This window comes from Thamnophis sirtalis, unplaced genomic scaffold (genome assembly GCF_051295495.1).
Source record: "Thamnophis sirtalis isolate CommonGarterSnake01/CBP01778 unplaced genomic scaffold, rThaSir2_p1.2 scaffold_15, whole genome shotgun sequence".
Classification (NCBI taxonomy): domain Eukaryota; kingdom Metazoa; phylum Chordata; class Lepidosauria; order Squamata; family Natricidae; genus Thamnophis; species Thamnophis sirtalis.
Window position 1 is genome coordinate 2,905,772 of NW_028261395.1, and position 20,751 is coordinate 2,926,522.

Sequence of the window (20,751 nt, forward strand, 5' to 3'; positions counted from 1 at the left end):
GTTGGGATGGGTGGGAGAAGCGAGCGGGCCTTCTTGTGGTGTCTTAACCGGGGGAATAGATCTATCTATCTATCTACTTATCTATCTCTCTCTCTCTCTCTCTCTCTCTCTCTCTCTCTCTCTCTCTCTCTCTCTCTCTCTCTCTCTCTCTCTCTCTCTCTCTCTCATCTATCTATCTATCTATCTATCTCTATCATCTATCTATCTATCTATCTATCTATCTAATCTACCTAGCTACCGATCTATCTATCTATCTATCTATCTATCTATCTATCTATCTATCTATCTATCTATCTATCTATCTATCTATCTATCTATCTCTATCATCTATCTATCTATCTATCTATCTATCTATCTATCTATCTATCTATCTATCTATCTATCTAATCTACCTAGCTACCGATCTATCTATCTATCTATCTATCTATCTATCTATCTATCTATCTATCTATCTATCTATCTATCTATCTATCTATCTATCTATCTATCTATCTACCGATCTATCTATCTATCTATCTATCTATCTATCTATCTATCTATCTATCTATCTATCTATCTATCTATCTATCTATCTATCTAGCTAGCTACCGATCTATCTATCTATCTATCTATCTATCTATCTATCTATCTATCTATCTATCTATCTATCTATCTATCTATCTACCGATCTATCTATCTATCTATCTATCTATCTATCTATCTATCTATCTATCTATCTATCTATCTATCTACCGATCTATCTATCTATCTATCTATCTATCTATCTATCTATCTATCTACCGATCTATCTATCTATCTATCTATCTATCTATCTATCTATCTATCTATCTATCTATCTATCTATCTATCTATCTACCGATCTATCTATCTATCTATCTATCTATCTATCTATCTATCTATCTATCTACCGATCTATCTATCTATCTATCTATCTATCTATCTATCTATCTATCTATCTATCTATCTATCTACCGATCTATCTATCTATCTATCTATCTATCTATCTATCTATCTATCTATCTATCTACCGATCGATCTATCGATCTATCTATCTATCTATCTATCTATCTATCTATCTATCTATCTATCCATCTATCTATCTATCTATCTATCTCTATCATCTATCTATCTATCTATCTATCTATCTATCTATCTATCTATCTATCTATCTATCTATCTATCTACCGATCTATCTATCTATCTATCTATCTATCTATCTATCTATCTATCTATCTATCTATCTATCTATCTATCTATCTACCGATCTATCTATCTATCTATCTATCTATCTATCTATCTATCTATCTATCTATCTATCTATCTATCTACCGATCTATCTATCTATCTATCTATCTATCTATCTATCTATCTATCTATCTATCTATCTATCTATCTATCTACCGATCTATCTATCTATCTATCTATCTATCTATCTATCTATCTATCTATCTATCTATCTATCTACCGATCTATCTATCTATCTATCTATCTATCTATCTATCTATCTATCTATCTATCTATCTATCTATCTATCTATCATCTATCTATCTATCTATCTATCTATCTAAACCGGGGAAGAGTGGGAGCGTTGCAGATCCCCTCTTTTGCAGTTCCCGAGAAACCGAGCCTAATGCTCGATCTCTTGCCCCCTCTTTGATTTTAGGGGAGAAAAGGGATCCAGGTTCATAAAACAGGCAGAGACTTTATGATCGCGTGTGATCATAAATGGGGAAAAAAAGGGAGGTGGGGGCTGTGAGACATACATTTCATTCAATATTGGACGCTAGTTCAGTGTTTCTCAACCTTGGCAACTTGAAGTCCACAGGACTTCAACTCCCAGAATCCCCCAGCCAGCATAGCTGGCTGGGGAATTCTGGGAGTTGAAGTCCACAGGACTTCAAGTTGTCAAGGTTGAGAAACACTGCGCTGGTGTTAGCCCTGGAATCGAAACCCAGCCTTTGGGAATGGGTTGGGTTGTTGTCAATCAAAAGACAGGCTGTTGGCTTTTGGGCAGAGTTGAGAACTTGGACCCAAAGCAAGAGTGTGGGAAGTTATCACCCAGCCCTCTCCCAGAAAAAAATGAAACATCCTAGGAAATATTGAAAAGGCAGGATATTTCTCTGGATGTGAAAAGAAAGAAACGTGTGTTAAAAGACAGAATAGCTAGCTGCCTGTAGCTTCCTGCCCATCCCCACTTTGTCAATGGGCCATTAAGAAGGCCAAGCTAGTCCCTTTACATAATAAAGGCTTCTCCACTGCAGCTGCAGGGGGAAATATTGAAAAGGCAGAATATTTCTCTGGATGTGAAAAGAAAGAAACATGTGTTAAAAGACAGAATAGCTAGCTGCCTGTAGCTTCCTGCCCATCCCCACTTTGTCAATGGGCCATTAAGAAGGCCAAGCTAGTCCCTTTACATAATAAAGGCTTCTCCACTGCAGCTGCAGGGGGAAATATTGAAAAGGCAGAATATTTATCTGGATGTGAAAAGAAAGAAACGTGTTTTAAAAGACAGAATAGCTGCCTGTAGCTTCCTGCCCATCCCCACTTTGTCAATGGGCCATTAAGAAGGCCAGGATAGTCCCTTTACATAATAAAGACTTCTCCCCTTCAGCTCCAGGGGCAATGGGATTAAGGCATGATAATGTTGGCCCTTCACCCAACTGACCACATGGCATCTGAGAAAAACTCAACCGAACCTGAATTCAAAACGCAGCCTAGAGAGTTGCCCCTGCATGGGCCCATGGAAGTCTGACAACCAATCAGAATACAAGCACAAGATCAAAGGCCAGAGAGGGCATAAAACCAGGGACTTTCAGCATCTCAGCCCTTCCTTCTCAGTGGTTAAATGCAGCACTGCAGGCTACTTCAGCTGACTGCAGTTCTGCAGTTCGGCTGTTCAAATCTCACCAGCTCAGGGTTGACTCAGCCTTCCATCCTTCCAAGGTGGGTAAAATGAGGACCCGGATTGTTGTTGGGGGCAATATGCTGACTCTGTAAACAGCTTAGAGAGGGCTGAAAGCCCTATGAAGCGGTATATAAGTCTAACTGCTATTGCTATTGCTTTTTCTTAGAAATATTATTCCAAACTACTTATATTTGTAACAATTTTCAATTGTTGACTGTATTTGGGACCTAGATGATTTATAATAGTGTAGGTTCCGCTTGATCACATATGGCGGTGTAGGAATACAGTATTGCCAAAGATTATTGGCATCTGGACTACTGCAACGTGCTCTACATGGGGCAGCCCTTGAAGAGCATTCGGAGACTTCAGCTTGTCCAGAATGCAGCCGCGCGAGCGATCGTGGGTGTACCTCGGTTCACCCACGTAACACCTATCCTCCGCGAGCTGCACTGGCTGCCTATTGGTCTCCGGATACGCTTCAAGGCGCTAGTCATCACTTATAAAGCCCTTCATGGTATTGGACCTGGGTACTTGAGAGACCGCCTGCTGCCAATTACCTCCACCAGACCGATTAGATCCCACAGATTAGGCCTCCTCCGAATCCCATCCGCCGGCCAGTGTCGACTGGCGACTACCCGGAGGAGAGCCTTCTCTGTGGCTGCTCCGACCCTCTGGAACGAGCTCCCCGTGGAGATTCGAACCCTCACCACCCTCCAGCCCTTCCGCATAGCCCTTAAAACCTGGCTGTTCCGACAGGCCTGGGGCTAAAGAGCTGTTGCCCCCCCCTCGAATGGTGTGACTGTTGTGAGTTTTTAAATTATATATTGTTATGTTGTTGTTTTTAAATCTTTTGTCTGTATTCCCCTCCCCGGTTCGAGTTGTGAGCCGCCTTGAGTCCCCTTCGGGGGAAAAGGGCGGCATATAAATTTAATAAATTGAATTGAATTGAATTGAATCTCAGGGAAAGGCAAGATGGTGGCATTGCTGGAAAAAGCTCTCTAGACTACACCTGTTTTCTGAAATGATAGCTTTTTATGCATTGCGAAAGCCAATTTTCTGTAGTGCTGTATAGCTGTCTCCTTTCCTGATATCATCACATATCTTTTAAGGATCTAAGCTGGTTAGCAAGAACCTCCCAAAGGTAAGTGTGGCATGAGGATTGAGAAACTTTGAGTGTATAAAAAAAGAAAAACAGCTGTGTTTTTCTTTGAATATTTCCCTTTGGTCAAGTTCTGCAGATTTGAGAAGAAGAAAAAACCTTAATAGCTTGTCCATTCTTGTTTGAAACCCACAGCAACCCCCCTCCCCTAAAAAAAAAGAATCAGGGTTTTCTATTCTCCATGATATTTCAGTACTACTGCTTTATATAACCAGAGCAGTTAATCAATGACATTAGCTGCATCTTGCCTTCTAGCCTATTCAGAAGTGGGTTCCTACCAGTTCGCACCAGTTCGGTAGAACCGGTTCGTCAAATCTACCGAACCTGTTAGAAGAGGTTCCACCAGTGGACCCGGAAAGCAGGCCACACCTACAGAAGAGGCTCCAAAAATTTTTTGAAACCCACCACTGAGCCTATTGGTTGCCTGACCGAATCCTGGAATCTGTTTTGTTACTCCTGGCACCACACTAGTAGAAAATGTGAGATTATAAGCATCTCCTTCTTGTTCAGCAGGATAATTATTTGCAGAATTGATGTTGCAATGTTAATAGCTAAAAATCCCAGCCAAGACCTACTGCCAGATAAACAGTTACAGGAGGATTTGACTTATACCAAATGGGAAATTACACTATAATTAATACATGCATATCAATATACACCTTATAGCAGTGTTTCTCAATCTTGGCAACTTTAAGCTATGTAGACTTTGATTCACAGAAATCTGAGAATTGAAATTTATGTGTCTTTAAAGTAGGGACGTGCAGTCAGGAGAGGCAGAGCCTCACCACTGTCATCATGGAAAGAAAAAATAAATTAAAAGGAAAAAGGCTGAGCTAGTTAGCAATAGCAATAGCAATAGCAGTAGACTTATATACCGCTTCATAGGGCTTTCAGCCCTCTCTAAGCGGTTTACAGAGAGTCAGCATATTGCCCCCAACAATCTGGGTCCTCATTTTACCCACCTCGGAAGGATGGAAGGCTGAGTCAACCCTGAGCCGGTGAGATTTGAACCGCTGAACTGCTGATCTAGCAGTAGCCTGCAGTGCTGCATTTAACCACTGCGCCACCTTGGCTCTGGTTGCTGCCAGAGTCACCATGGATGACTCTGCTTAGTGCTTAACTGTTTAAAAAAGCCTCTAAAAAGTGCCCTCTACAGGAGGAAACGGGAGAACCATGTGCCTCCTTTAGTCTGACTTTATGATCACTCGAGCAGAGTTAAGCAAGGGTTAAAAGCCGAACAATTCCTGATGTAGATGAGGCACGTCGTTCTCCTGCCTCCTCCTGTAGAGGGCGCTTTTTAGAGGCTTTTTTTTAAACAGTTAAGCAGAGTCATCCCCACAATGACTCTGGGAGCAACTAGCTCAGCCTGACCTCCGCTCTTGCCTTTTTCCTTTTACATTTTTTTTTTCTTTTCATGATGGCAGGAAAGAGCAGAGTTGAAATCCTCTCTGACACAAGCTGGAAAAGGTACGTGTGGGTCGGAGGGAGGGGGAGGAATTCAAACTTCATCCTCCTGGTGCAACTTTGTGTGTGTGTGTGTGTGTGTGTGTGTGTGTGTTGTGTGTGTTTGAGAGAGGGGGGAGGAAGCAGATTGAGACAGTTCTTTAGTTTATGCACTATGTAACACTTTGGGTCTTCTGAAATTTTAATTATCCAATCATAACGTTACACCTATCCTCCGCGAGCTGCACTGGCTACCGATCGGTCTCCGGATACGCTTCAAAGTGCTAGTCGTAACTTGTAAAGCCCTTCATGGTATTGGACCTGGGTACTTGAGAGACCGCCTGCTGCCAATTACCTCCCAAAGACCCGTTAGATCTCACAGACTAGGCCTCCTCCGGGTTCCGTCCACCAGCCAATGCCATCTGGCTACTACCTGCAGTAGTGCACCCTAACCACTGCGCCACCTCGGCTCTTAATATGCACAGGAAGCCTTTTTATTTTAATGACAATGCTAGTTTTGCACAAATTTGCTCTAAATTAACGGTGGACAAGAACCACATGGCTTGAGCTCCTGAACAGAAAAAGGTGATCACATGCTTCAATGTTGGTGGAGAAGAAGAGAAGGAAGGACTGAGATGCTGAAAATCCCTGGCTTTATGCCCTATCTGGCCTTTGATCTTGTATTCTGGTTGGTTGTGAGACTCCCATGGGCCCATGCAGGGGCAACTCTCTAGGCTGCGTTTTGAATCCAGGTTTGGTTGAGTGTCTCTCAGATGCCATGTGGTGAGTTGGGTAAAGGGCCAATATTATCATTCCTTAATCCCATCACCCCTGGATCTGAAGTGGAGAAGTCTTTATTATGTAAAGGGACTATCTTGGCCTTCTTAAAGTGGGGATGGGCAGGAAGCTACAGGCAGCTATTCTGTCTTTTAAAACGTCTTTCTTTCTTTTCACATCCAGAGAAATATTCTGCCTTTTCAATATTTCCCCCTGCAGCTGCAGTGGAGAAGCCTTTATTAGGTAAAGGGACTAGCTTGGCCTTCTTAATGGCCCATTGACAAAGTGGGGATGGGCAGGAAGCTACAGGCAGCTATTCTGTCTTTTAACACACGTTTCTTTCTTTTCACATCCAGAGAAATATTCTGCCTTTTCAATATTTCCCCCTGCAGCTGAAGTGGAGAAGCCTTTGTTATGTAAAGGGACTAGCTTGGCCGCCTTAATGGCCCATTGACAAAAGTGGGTGGGGGGGCAGGAAGCTGCAGGGAGCTATTCTCTCTTTTAAAACATGTCTCTTCCTTTTCACACCCAGGGAAATATAATATTCTGCCATTTCAATATTTCCTAGGATATTTCTTTTTTTTTTTTTTTTTCTGGGAGAGGGCTGGGCGATAACTTTCCACAAATGTGTGCAGGCTTCCTAGATTTCTTTCTAGGAAGTTGTCTTCGTTTGCCTTTCCCAAAGTTTTGCTGCTCAGCTTCCAGTATTATTTCCTAACTTATTGGCATTCCTTGAGCTGCTAAATGTTTTACGGCTGAGATGACCATTTCAGTTTCCCTGGCAGAGAGTTAACCTGATTTGACACCATACAGCTGATCCAATAGTTTGCTTCCCCTTGGAAAATTTCTTCGGGTGTGGCTTTTAGTTCAGTCCCTAAAATCCTCCTTCAGAGATGCCAAAAAGAAAAAAGAAAACCCTATAAAAGTAAACGGAATGCAACAAAGGGGGAGCATTAAGGAATTAAAAGAAGTGTGATACAGATAGTCCTTGATTTACATAACCACAATTGAGCCCAAAATGCCTGTGGTTAAGCAAAGCAGTTGCCCCATTTTGCAACCTTTTTTTGCCACAATTGTTAAGCAAAATTACTGCAGATGTTAAGGGAATCATGCGGTCATTAAGTGAATCTGACTTCTCCCTTTGACTTTGCTTGTTGGCTGGGAAGATTACAAATGGTGGTAATACAGTGTTTATTATTGTTTATTGTTTATTGGTACGATTTATAGGCCGCCCAATCCCGGAGGACTCCAGGCGGCTTAACAACGAAGGAAGAAGGAAAATAATAAAAAATAAAAAATAAAAAACAGGTTAAAATCAACACACATCCATTCGTTATGATCAGGGCTGGACCTCAACAATGAGGTCAACAGCCCCAGGCCTGCTGGAATAGCCAGGTTTTTACCGCTTTTCTGAAGGCCATGAGAGTGGGTGAGGTCCGGATTTCTAGGGGTAGTTCGTTCCAAAGGGTCGGAGCAGCCACAGAGAAGGCTCTCCTCCGGGGGGCCGCCAGCCGACATTGTCCGACTGACGGCATCTGAAGGAGGCCCACCCTGTGGGATCTCACCGGCCGTTGGGAGGTATGTAGCAGTAGGCGGTCTCGCAGGTACGCTGGCCCTAAGCCATGTAGGGCTTTAAAGGTGATAACCAACACCTTGAATTGCGTCCGGAGACCAATAGGAAGCCAGTGCAGCTCGCGGAGGATAGGTGTAACGTGGGTGTACCTCGGTACACCCAATATCGCTCACGCGGCTGCATTCTGGACCAGTGCATCTGCCATAAATACACACCAGTGGCCAGACATCCGAATTTTGAACATGGGGTTGCTGCAATGATTGTAAGTGGGGAAAACGGTCGTAAGTCACAATTTTCAGAGCCGTTGTAACCTCAAATGGTCACTGAATGTTTTTAATGTCTTCAGCTTACTATGTCCTGCTTCTTTTCTGCACTCTGCATACCACAAGTTGCCATTAAAGTGAATAATGTAATGGATGTAAAAATAAATAAAAATAAATGACAAATCAGCAAAGATCTATTGAAAATCCTAGGAAACCTTTCCAATTCAAGTATTCCTTTGTATAGAGGAAGCGTTTCTCAATCTGGGCAATTGTAAGAACCTTGGGCTTTTAGCTCCCAGAATTCCACCAGCCAACTGCACTAGCCGAGGGAACGTGGCACGACAAAACCGCGAAGCCCTTATCCGCGGAGACATAAGCGCGTCGCTAAAGCCGCGACGTCATCACCGCGCGTCATCACCGCCGCGACAACAGCGCGGCAACAGAAGGGCGCTTTAAAACGGCGCCGCGGCAGAAAGCCGACTTCAATTAAGGTAAGGGTTAGGATTAGGTTTAGGGGTTTGTTTTAGGGTTAGGTTTACGGTTAGGTTTAGGTTTAGGGTTAGGGTTAGGCTTAGGTTTAGGGTTAGGTTTAGGGTTAGGGTTAGGTTTAGGGTTAGGTTTAGGGTTAGGTTTAGGGTTAGGGTTAGGGTTAGGGTTAGGGTTAGGGTTAGGGTTAGGTTTAGGGTTAGGGTTAGGGTTAGGGTTAGGTTTAGGGTTAGGTTTAGGGTTAGGGTTAGGGTTAGGTTTACGGTTAGGTTTACGGTTAGGTTTAGGATTAGGATTAGGGTTAGGTTTAGGGTTAGGTTTAGGGTTAGGGTTAGGGTTAGGGTTAGGGTTAGGGTTAGGGTACTGAGTGCTTGGGAATGCGCGGATTTGCCCTCCGCGATTATGTCATCGCGGTAGGGTCGCGTTTTTCCTTAGCGCTTCGAACGGCGCGAATTAGTCTTCGCGCTTATGTCTCCGCGGATAAGGGCTTCGCGGATTTGTGGTGGAACCGCCGAGGAATTCTGGGAGTTGAAGTCCACCCATCTTGAAATTGCTAAGGTTGAATAACGCCAGTATAAAGCATGGTATAAGGATAGTGTTTGATTGGTCTTCTTGTTTCAATAGGCTGGTTCCTCCTTCATGTATAGTAAATAGTTTAGTTGGCAGATATTCAGAATCGGCTGCCAAAAACAATTTTGTAAGTACACAAAGGCTAATTCCAAACATCTAGCAAAAGAAAAAGGTCACAAATATAATTGATCAGAACCTTCTAATGCCTACAAGAAGCTATTCATAATTTAACTTAAGGCTTACAGCTTCTGACAAAAATGGGAACTGACTAAAAACATCTTTTAAATAATGGAAGCGCAGCTGATTACTCCTGAAACGGAATCATCCCTTCGGTGAGACGAGAGGGAGGCTTAAACCTTGAATAATAACAAACTGGGGTACGGAAACAGCTTCACGGGGTTTTCTTTTCAGTTTTGAGCAAGTATATTCGAAAGGCCGTAAATGAAAAGCCATATGTCAGCTTGTTAGGAAGCTTAAGGGAACCAGAAGGTCTGGCAGGATGGAAGCTTTTCGTTGGATTTCTGCCTTCCGCCTCAAAAAAAAAAAACATTCCAGAACTCTGTTGGTTGGGAAGGAGGAACCTGGAGACTGGTAGCTGCGTCCAGCTACTGCTGATTTGTAACAACAAGCCAACATTTTACTACCCAGCTTCTCGGCGGTCTCACCTTAAAGCCACTTCTCCTTGCTTATTGCAAGGATTATTGCAATGCGCTCGACATGGGGCTACCCCTGAAAAGCGTTCGGAGACTACAGCTAGTCCAGAATGCAGCCGCGCGAGCGATATTGGGTGTACCGAGATACACGCATATTTCACCTATCCTCCGCGAGCTGCACTGGCTGCCAATTGGTCTCCGGATGCAATTCAAGGTGTTGGTTATTACCTTTAAAGCCCTACATGGCTCAGGACCAGCGTATCTGCGAGACCGCCTACTGCCACATACCTCCCAACGGCCGATAAGATCCCACAGGGTGGGCCTCCTTAGGACGCCGTCAGCCGGACAGTGTTGGCTGGCGGGACCCCGGAGGAGAGCCTTCTCTGTGGCTGCTCCGACCCTGTGGAATGAGCTACCCCCAGAGATCCGGACCTCACCCATTCTCATGGTCTTCAGAAAAGCTGTTAAAACCTGGCTGTATCGGCAGGCCTGGGGCTGTTGACCTTATTATGTAGGGTCCAGCCCCGATCAGAACGTATGCCTGTTGGGGAATTTTTAAATTTTCTTATTTTATTTTGTTTTTCTTTTCTTGTTCTTTGTAAACCGCCCGGAGTCCTTGGGCGGCCCATAAATCTAATAAATTGAATTGAATTGAATTGCTGTAAGGATTTCCAGTGTTGATTTCAAGGAAACCAGGATGGTGTAATAGTTAAGGCAGTGTTTCTCAACCTTGGTAACTTTACAATCTCTGGACTTCAACTCCCAGAATCCCCCCCCCCCAGTCAGCCCTACTTACAGCTTTTCATCCATGCTGGCTGGGGGATTCTGGGAGTTGGAAGTCCACAGATCTTAAACATTTTTCGAGATTGAGAAATACCGGGTTAAGAAATGCTGTCTGTTGTTCAGGCATAGGAACTCACAGAGAGATTTGGAATTAGTCCGTTTCTGTCAGCCCATCCAAAGGGATATGAAGGACAGAAGGATTGCTAAATTGGTCAGCTGAAGGAAAGGCAGGATGGAGTTTAATAAACACGTGACCCGTCAAAAGCGCGTTCCACAAAAGCGCGGTCGATGAAATCGCGTATGTGACGTCATCACAACGCGACGAAAAAGATCGAAAAATTGAAATAAAAATTAAATTACAGCAAGCCGATTCACATAAAGGTAAGCGTTAGGTTAAGGGTTAGGGTTAGGGTTAGGTTAAGGGTTAGGGTTAGGGTTAGGGTTAGGTTAAGGGTTAGGGTTAGGGTTAGGTTAAGGGTTAGGGTTAGGTTTAGAGCGTTAGCGTTACGTTTAGCGTTAAGTTAAGGGTTAGCGTTAGGTTTTTCGTTAGGTTAAGGGTTAGGTTTAGGGTTAGGTTTAGGGTTAGGTTAAGGGTTAGGTTTAGGGTTAGGTTAAGGGTTAGGGTTAGGGTTAGGTTTAGCGTTAGGTTAAGGGTTAGGTTTAGGGTTAGGGTTAGGTTAAGGATTAGGTTTAGGGTTAGGTTTAGGGTTAGGTTTAGGGTTAGGTTTAGGGTTAGGTTAAGGGTTAGGTTTAGGGTTAGGTTTAGGGTTAGGTTTGGGGGGGGTAGGGTAAGGTTTTCGCTTTATTTTTACATTTTTCAATCTTTTTCGTCGCGCTGTGATGACGTCACATACGCGCTTTCGTCGACCGCGATTTTGTCGTCCGCGGTTTTGTGGTGGAACCTAATAAACATACAGGTAAAAGAATTCAATTCCTTTTGGTTTAGCACAGACTTCACTCAAAACTTCCCAACCGGATAGTCGCGCCTCCCTTCCTATACATTCAGATGGACTAGGGCCAGAAGCGAATGGAAAATTGGAAATCTGCCCCTGGCGTAGATATTACACATTTTTTGTTCTTGGATTGTCTTCCGGGCAAAAGAGGTTTAACTGAAATGCAGGAGAGAAGCAAGTCTATTCCTCCAAGGGATAAAAGTAGTCTATCTAACTCTTTTTTATTTCTAATGGATGTTTCAGGACGTAGCGGTGCTACTGGGGGAGGAGATAGGGAGGAGGAGGAGAAGGGAAAGCAACCGAGATGTTGCTTGCCAAAAATTTTGCTCTTCGAAAAGCAAAGGCTGACATTCACAAGAAGAGGTAGCAGCCCAAATGTTAATAGGATTTGCAGAATTTACGTGACTGCATATTTCTAGTTGCCAGGTTACAGTGATTAACAAGCTGCCACAGAGAGAGAAACTAAAATGGTAGGGGGGGGGAGGAATCAAATATAGCACATTCAGGATATAAAATTCATATTCACTTCCAAGGGTCCTGTATTAGAGGATCAGGTGGTTCTGTTATTCTAAGCTTACCTGTCAGGTGAGTCTGACGCTGTCCATTGGCTGGCTTCAAACCCACAACAGCAGAAAGGAAAGAAGGAAGGAAGGAAGGAAGGAAGGAAGGAAGGAAGGAAGGAAGGAAGGACAAGAAAGAAAGAGAAAGAAAGAAAGAAAGAAAAAGAAAGAAAGAGAAAGAAAGAAAGAGAAAGAAAGAAAGAGAAAGAAAGAAAGAGAAAGAAAGAAAGAGAAAGAAAGAAAGAAAGAGAAAGAAAGAAAGAGAAAGAAAGAAAGAAAGAAAGAAAGAGAAAGAAAGAAAGAGAAAGAAAGAAAGAAAGAGAAAGAAAGAAAGAGAAAGAAAGAAAGAAAGAAAGAGAAAGAAAAAGAAAGAAAGAAAAAGAAAGAAAAAAGAAAGAAAGAAAGAGAAAGAAAGAAAGTAAGAGAAAGAAAGTAAGAAAGAAAAAGAAAAGAAAGAAAGAAAGAAAGAAAGAGAGAAAGAAAAAGAAAGAAAGAAAAAAAGAAAGAAAGAAAAAGAAAGAAAAAAGAAAGAAAGAAAGAAAGAAAGAGAAAGAAAGAAAGAGAAAGTAAGAAAGAAAAAGAAAGAAAAAGAAAGAAAGAAAGAAAAAGAAAAAGAAAGAAAAAGAAAGAAAGAGAAAGAAAGAAAAAGAAAAAAAGAAAGAAAGAAAAAGAAAGAAAAAAGAAAGAAAGAAAAAGAAAGAAAGAAAGAGAAAGAAAAAGAAAAAGAAAGAAAGAGAAAGAAAGAAAGAAAGAAAGAAAGAAAGAAAGAAAGAAAGAAAGAAAGAAAGAAAGAAAGAAAGAAAGAAAGAAATGGAAAGATGCCTTGGACAGTCCTGATAAAAAGGGAGTTTTGTTAGGGGAATACAGGGCGAGTTGCAGCCTTTGGCCTAATTCAAAAATTGGAGGTTCACATCACTTTCTATATTAGGTTTGATTAGTGGATTTATTTCTATCTATAGGTAGTCCTTGACTTATGACCACAATTAAGCCCAAAATTTCAGTTCTAAGTGAAACATTTGTTAAGTGAGCTTTGCCCCATTTTACGACCGTTCTTGCCACAGTTGTTAAGTGTATCATTGCAGTTAAGTTAGTGACACAATTGTTGAGTGAATCTGGCTTCCCCATTGATTTTGTCAGAAGGTTACAAAAGGGGCTCAGGCAGGGGTGGGTTTCTCGCCCCGTTCCAACTGGTTCGGTTGGAACAGGGCCGGCGGCGTCCTCGTGCACGCGCGCAGTGCACGCATGCGTACTAGCGCCTGTGCGATGCTCCAGCTGCTCCTGGAGGATCGCGCAGGCGCTGTATGCGTTCTGCGCATGCGTGGAAGCGCAGAACTCATCAAAACCGGGTAAGAAACGCGGGCGGGCGGGTGGATCCTTCGGCGTTCCCGGAAGTTACTTACTTCCGGGTTCGCCAACCAACCGGTTCGCGGGGACCGCCGCGAACCGCCTGAAACCCTACGGGACCGCCTCCTGCCACATACCTCCCAACAACCTATAAGATCACACAGATTGGGCCTCCTCCGGGTACCGTCGACCGGGCAATGCCGGTAGGCGACTACTCGGGGGGAGGTCTTTCTCTGTAGCTGCCCCGGCCCTGTGGAATGATCTCCCCACAGAGATCCGGACCCTTCCCACCCTCTCGGCTTTCCGTAAGGCCACTAAAACCTGGCTGTTCCGGCAGGCCTGGGGCTGTTGACCCCAAAATACGGTCCAGCCCCACTTGGAATGGAGTGCATGGTGTGTTTTTTAAATCTATCTTTTCTTTCTTCTATTCTTTTGATTTATTGTATTGTTAGCCGCCCGGAGTCCTTCGGGATTGGGCGGCATACAAATGCTATTAAACTTTGAAACTTTGCTCTTAAACTAAATGAACTGTTGTAAGTCAAGGACTACCAATATTCTTGTGGACAAAGTCATGGATCAATAACTCAACTGTGAGAGGAGCTAGTTCTCTTCGGAATTCCCCCAAAATGCGTCAGGGGTTGTAAACGATCCTTTCTGAAAACACCCAAAGTTTTATCTCGTATCTGAAAAAACTTGCTGGGGGAGAGAAATAGCCAGAGTATAATTCTGAGTATAAAAACTTCTAGCCAAGCTTCAGTCAATTTGCTATAAACAAATCTACTCTAATCTGTTCCAGTTCCTGTCATATTATCCTGACTGCTCGGTTCTTGGAATTTCACATCATTCTTCTGACTATATTTTTAATTTGAAGTACATTTTTATGGAATAATAATTGGCTTGCATTTTTCTTATTTGTCTGCTATGCAGCCTGGAAGTCAACACATAATCTACCATAACGGAATTATCTTGCTGTCTGTCTGCCATCCCCTCTGAAGACAACCAGTGATAACTAAAACTGTAAGATTAGATCCTAAAATTAGACCAACTTCAGAGCACATCCAGCTATAGGAAGGATGAAAATTACAAATGTAATTTCTTTGGAGTCAAGATGTAATTTGGGGGAACAGCCATAATATGCTACTCAATGATCCATAAAAGTCATTCTTGACTCTTCCACACCTGGATTTCAGACACTGGAACAGATCTTCAACCTGGTTTTTCTGGATGTTGGACATCTCAATGTATGAACCTTCCTTAATTTGAGCTAGGAATCGCGCCTTCTGTTTACAATCGGATTAGGAAACTTCTATGGTTACGAAACCTGTTTCAAGAAAATCAACCAGGTACCTTGGTATGAATAGAAAAATTATTCAAATTGAAGCTGAGGATTTCTACCATTTCCTTAGATTTCCAGCACGAAAGCTTAAATAAGCCACTAAAAATCCCCACAATTCATAAAATCGTCTAATCAGAATTCTAGAATAGAATGCAGCAGAAATGATGATACAAGATCAAATGTTATGCCCTACATTAAGAATAATAAATTGCAACATTAAGATTTGTGGTTAAACCGGATAGTTTAAGCCATCCTGAAGTTCCAGAATAGAAAATATTAAACATTCTGTTTTCTCAAGCATAAACAGAGACATAAAGATAAAGAATTATGTGGGTGTGTGTTCCTATATACACTCAGAGACATGCATAGGGATACCAAATGTGGAAAATTCATGTGGTGGTGGAAAATGTGGAAAAAATCTCATCATTAAAGTGACTATGAGCTGCATAATTGACTCCTAATTCTATCAATCAAAAATATATTCCATCTTTTCCTCCTTAATGGACTTTCTGATCAGAATAAAGGGAAGGGGGGAAGAGATTGTTGCTTAAACCTCTATACATTCCATGAACCAGAGGTAATACAGATAGTCTTTGACTTACAACAGTCCATTTAGTGGAAAGGCACTGAAAAAAAGTGACTTATGACCGTTTTTCACTTAAGAACGTTGCATCTTCTCCATCGTCACATGAACAAAATTCAGACGCTTGGCAACTAACTCATATTTATGACGGTTGCACATGATCACCTCAGTGGTGGGTTTCAAAAATTTTTCGAACCTACTCTGTGGGTGTGGCCTCCTTTGTGGGAGTGGCTTGACACCCCATGTGACCTGGTGGGAGTGGCTTGCCAGCCATGTGTTTTCTTTCTTTCTTTCTTTCTTTCTCTCTCTCTCTCTCTCTCTCTCTCTCTCTCTCTCTCTCTCTCTGTTTCCTTCCTTTTGTCTGTCCCTTTTTCCTTTTTTTCTTTCATCTCTCACTTTTTCTTTCTTTTTTCTTTTTTCTTTATTTCTTTCTTTCTCTTTCTCTGTGTGTGTGTGGCAGAGGTGGGGTTCAAAAATGTTTGGAACCTCTTCTGTAGGTGTGGCCTGCTTTCCGGGTCCACTGGTGGAACCTCTTCTAACCGGTTCGGTAGATTTGACGAACCGGTTCTACCGAACTGGTGCGAACTGGTAGGAACCCACCTCTGGATCACCTTTTGAGACTTTCTGACAAACAAAGTCCAACAGGGAAACCCGATTTATTTAGCAGCAACCATGTTGCTAATTTAACCACTGCAGTGATTCACTTAACAACTTAACAACTGTGGCAAGATAAAATGGGGCAAAACTCACTTAACAGATGTCTCACCTAGCAACATAAATTTGGGGCTCAACCGTGATCGTAAATCAAGGACTGCCTGTATACTTATTGAAAAAATCTTATTGTTGACTTGTGCAATCGATTTTTGAAATTGGTTCCTCCTATGTTTATTTGATCTGTGTGGGTGTATAAAAATATTTTCATTTACAGCCAATTGCAGTGTTAGCTATGATCACATGATTGCAATTTTAAGTGTGTTTCGGCTAGTTTCTGGTGTTTTGTTCCGGTTTCTGGCAAAAAATACAACCACCCATTGATAAAAATGGTTTCACTTAACAACTGTTGTGTCCTCTTAACACTCCACTACAGAAAATGTTGTAAAATCTGTTGTGAGACTCTTAACAACTATCATGACTTAAAACCAGTGTTGAGTTTCAAAATTTTTTAGAACCTCTTCTGTAGGTGTGGCCTGCTTTGTGGGAGTGGCTTGACGGCCATGTGACCAAGTGGGAGTGGCTTGACGGCCATGTGACCAAGTGGGAGTGGCTTGACAGCCATGTGACTGGGTGGGAGTGGCTTGACAGCCATGTGACTGGGTGGGCGTGGCCAACTTGTAAAATGTGGTGAAACTCATTTAACAACGCTCTTGCTTAGCAACCAAAATGTTGGCTCAGAAACTCTGGCATTTGAAGCACGCAAGTCTTAAAGCTGCCAAGTTACAAGACCCTTGCACCCCTAACCCTTTAGAAAAAAAACTCCAGGGGTGTTCGAACTTGACAGCTTTAAGACTTGTGGACTTCAACTCCCAGAATTCCTCCTCTCACTCTTCATCTTGATGATATGCGGGCGGACGGGGGGGAGGGAGCTGGAAGCGGTTCTAAAAGGCACTGCAGATGTGTGGAACCTCTTCTATAGATGAGGTTACAGCTGGTTAGAACTGGAACCCACACCGTTGTGGATGGATACAGGATTAATCTGAAGCCTAAAACTGCAGTGCTAATATTACTGCAGTCTGTAGATCTTTTGACATTTAAAAGCAGCGTTTTTCAATCTTGACAGCTTTAAGACTGGTGGACTTCAACTCCCAGAATTCCTCCTCTCGCTCATCATCTTGATGATGTGCGGACGGGCGGGGGGGAGGAAGCTGGAACCAGTTCGGCCCTGTAGATGTGTGGAACCTCTTCTTCTTTTTATGAATATTTTTTATTTCCATTTTCATTTTCATAACACACACTCACATGTATACTATACATAGCCCGTATTGTATAGTATTAAATAATAATTACATCAGTTCCTCTTGTCAACAATGCCCAGAAAAATAGAAACCCATTATAGCTCTTCTGCTCTCCATACACCTCTTTCTTCTACCACCCTCCAACTTTCTATCCTCCCTCCATCATTCTTTTCTACTCTACTTCCCCTTCCTTTCTCCTTCTCCTCTCTCTTCATTCCACTCCTCCTTATCCTCCTCATCTTCCCCCCTTACCCTCTCTCCTATCCCTCTCTTCCTATCTTTCTTCTCTCCTCTGTTTCCCACTCTTCCTCTCTCCTATCCCTCTCTTCCCATCTTTCTTCTGTCCTCTGTTTCCCACTCTTCCTCTCTCCTATCCCTCTCTTCCCATCTTTCTTCTCTCCTCTGTTTCCCACTCTTCCTCTCTCCTATCCCTCTCTTCCCATCTTTCTTCTCTCCTCTGTTTCCCACTCTTCCTCTCTCCTATCCCTCTCTTCCCATCTTTCTTCTCTCCTCTGTTTCCCACTCTTCCTCTCTCCTATCCTATATACTGCTCCTCTCTCTTCATTCCACTCCTCCTTATCCTCCTCATCTCCCCCTCCTTACCCTCTCTCCTATCCTTCTCTTCCCATCTTTCTTCTCCCTTCTGTTTCCCACTCCTCCTCTCATTGGTGTTATTTCTGCTACATGTCAATATGCTTAATATATCCTAGTTTTAAAGAAAAAATAGTAAATTTTAAAGAAAAATACGGAACCTATAAAAGAGGTTAGGACTGGCAGGAACCCACCCCTGCTTTAAAACCATATGTATGGGCTCAATTACAGTAATTAAGTCAAGGATTATCTGCACACCTACGCTAGGAATGACTGTTTCACCTTGAGCTGGGAATGAGATGAAGCCAGCACAGTGCAGTCATGGGAAAAAGGGTGGGATGGAGTTGTGGTAAACCACCAGTGTGGGATGTAGGCTAGAATACGGAGCACCTTAAGATGTGTTGGGCAGGTATCTGTGAACATTGGCTGAAATGTGGTAGGCTAGTTTGTGGTTCAGTGTTATCAAATGAATCTCACAACTGTTGTTTCGGTGGACACTACCAGGATGAGAACACACACCAGAGTGCAGTCACGCCAAAGCAATATGAAGTACCGGTAGTCCTCAACTTACAACAGTTCACTGAGTAACCACCGCACTGAAAGAAGTGCCTTACGACCATCTTTCACACCTGTGATCACTGCAACATCCCCATGGTCACGTGATTTACATTCAGATGCTTGACAACTGACTGACTGTTATCTGCAGTTCGGCGGTTCAAATCTCACCGGCTCAAAGGTTGACTCAGCCTTCCATCCTTCCGAGGTGGGTGAAATGAGGACCCAGATTGTTGGGGGCGATATGCTGACTCTGTAAACCGCTTAGAGAGGGCTGAAAGCCCTATGAAGCGGTATATAAGTCTAACTGCTATTGCTAGATAGATGATAGGTAGAAAAAGAGAGAGAGAGAGATGTAGGTAGGTAGGTAGAGATACATAGATAGATCATAGATTGATAGATCGATAGATTGATCAATAGATAGGTGATAGATAGATAGATAGATAGATAGATTGATAGATAGATAGATAGATGATAGAGATGATAGATAGATATAAATAGATAGATAGATAGATAGATAGATAGATAGATAGATAGGCAGACAGACAGACAGACAGACAGACAGAGAGCCAAGGTGGCGCAGTGGTTAGAGTGCAGTACTGCAGGCCACTTCAGCTGACTGCTATCTGCAGTTCGGTGGTTCAGATCTCACCGGCTCAAGGTTGACTCAGCCTTCCATCCTTCCGAGGTGGGTGAAATGAGGACCCAGACTGTGGGGGCGATATGCTGACTCTGTAAACCGCTTAGAGAGGGCTGAAAGCCCTATGAAGCGGTATATAAGTCTAACTATTGCTACTGCTAGATAGATGATAGGTAGAAAAAGAGAGAGAGAGAGATGTAGGTAGGTAGGTAGGTGGAGATACATAGATAGATCATAGATTGATAGATCGATAGATTGATCAATAGATAGGTGATAGATAGATAGATAGATAGATAGATAGATAGATAGATAGATAGATAGATAGATGAGAGAGGGAGAGAGATGTAGGTAGGTAGGTAGAGATACATAGATAGATCATAGATTGATAGATCGATAGATTGATCAATAGATAGGTGATAGATAGATAGATAGATAGATAGATAGATAGATAGATAGATAGATAGATAGATAGATAGATAGATGAGAGAGAGAGAGAGAGAGATGTAGGTAGGTAGGTAGAGATACATAGATAGATCATAGATTGATAGATCGATAGATTGATCAATAAGGTGATAGATAGATAGATAGATAGATAGATAGATAGATAGATAGATAGATAGATAGACAGACAGACAGACAGACAGACAGACAGAGAGCCGAGGTGGCGCAGTGGTTAGAGTGCAGTACTGCAGGCCACTTCAGCTGACTGCTATCTGCAGTTCGGTGGTTCAGATCTCACCGGCTCAAGGTTGACTCAGCCTTCCATCCTTCCGAGGTGGGTGAAATGAGGACCCAGACTGTGGGGGGCGATATGCTGACTCTGTAAACCGCTTAGAGAGGGCTGAAAGCCCTATGAAGCGGTATATAAGTCTAACTATTGCTACTGCTAGATAGATGATAGGTAGAAAAAGAGAGAGAGAGAGATGTAGGTAGGTAGGTAGGTGGAGATACATAGATAGATCATAGATTGATAGATCGATAGATTGATCAATAGATAGGTGATAGATAGATAGATAGATAGATAGATAGATAGATAGATAGATAGATGAGAGAGGGAGAGAGATGTAGGTAGGTAGGTAGAGATACATAGATAGATCATAGATTGATAGATCGATAGATTGATCAATAGATAGGTGATAGATAGATAGATAGATAGATAGATAGATAGATAGATAGATAGATAGATAGATAGATGAGAGAGAGAGAGAGAGAGATGTAGGTAGGTAGGTAGAGATACATAGATAGATCATAGATTGATAGATCGATAGATTGATCAATAAGGTGATAGATAGATAGATAGATAGATAGATAGATAGATAGATAGATAGATAGATAGATAGATTGATAGATAGACAGACAGACAGACAGACAGACAGACAGAGAGCCGAGGTGGCGCAGTGGTTAGGGTGCAGCACTGCAGGCCACTTCAGCTGACTGCTATCTGCAGTTCGGCGGTTCAGGTTCAAATCTCACCGGCTCAAAGGTTGACTCAGCCTTCCATCCTTCCGAGGTGGGTGAAATGAGGACCCAGACTGTGGGGGCGATATGCTGACTCTGTAAACCGCTTAGAGAGGGCCGAAAGCCCTATGAAGCGGTATATAAGTCTAACTGCTATTGCTATTGCT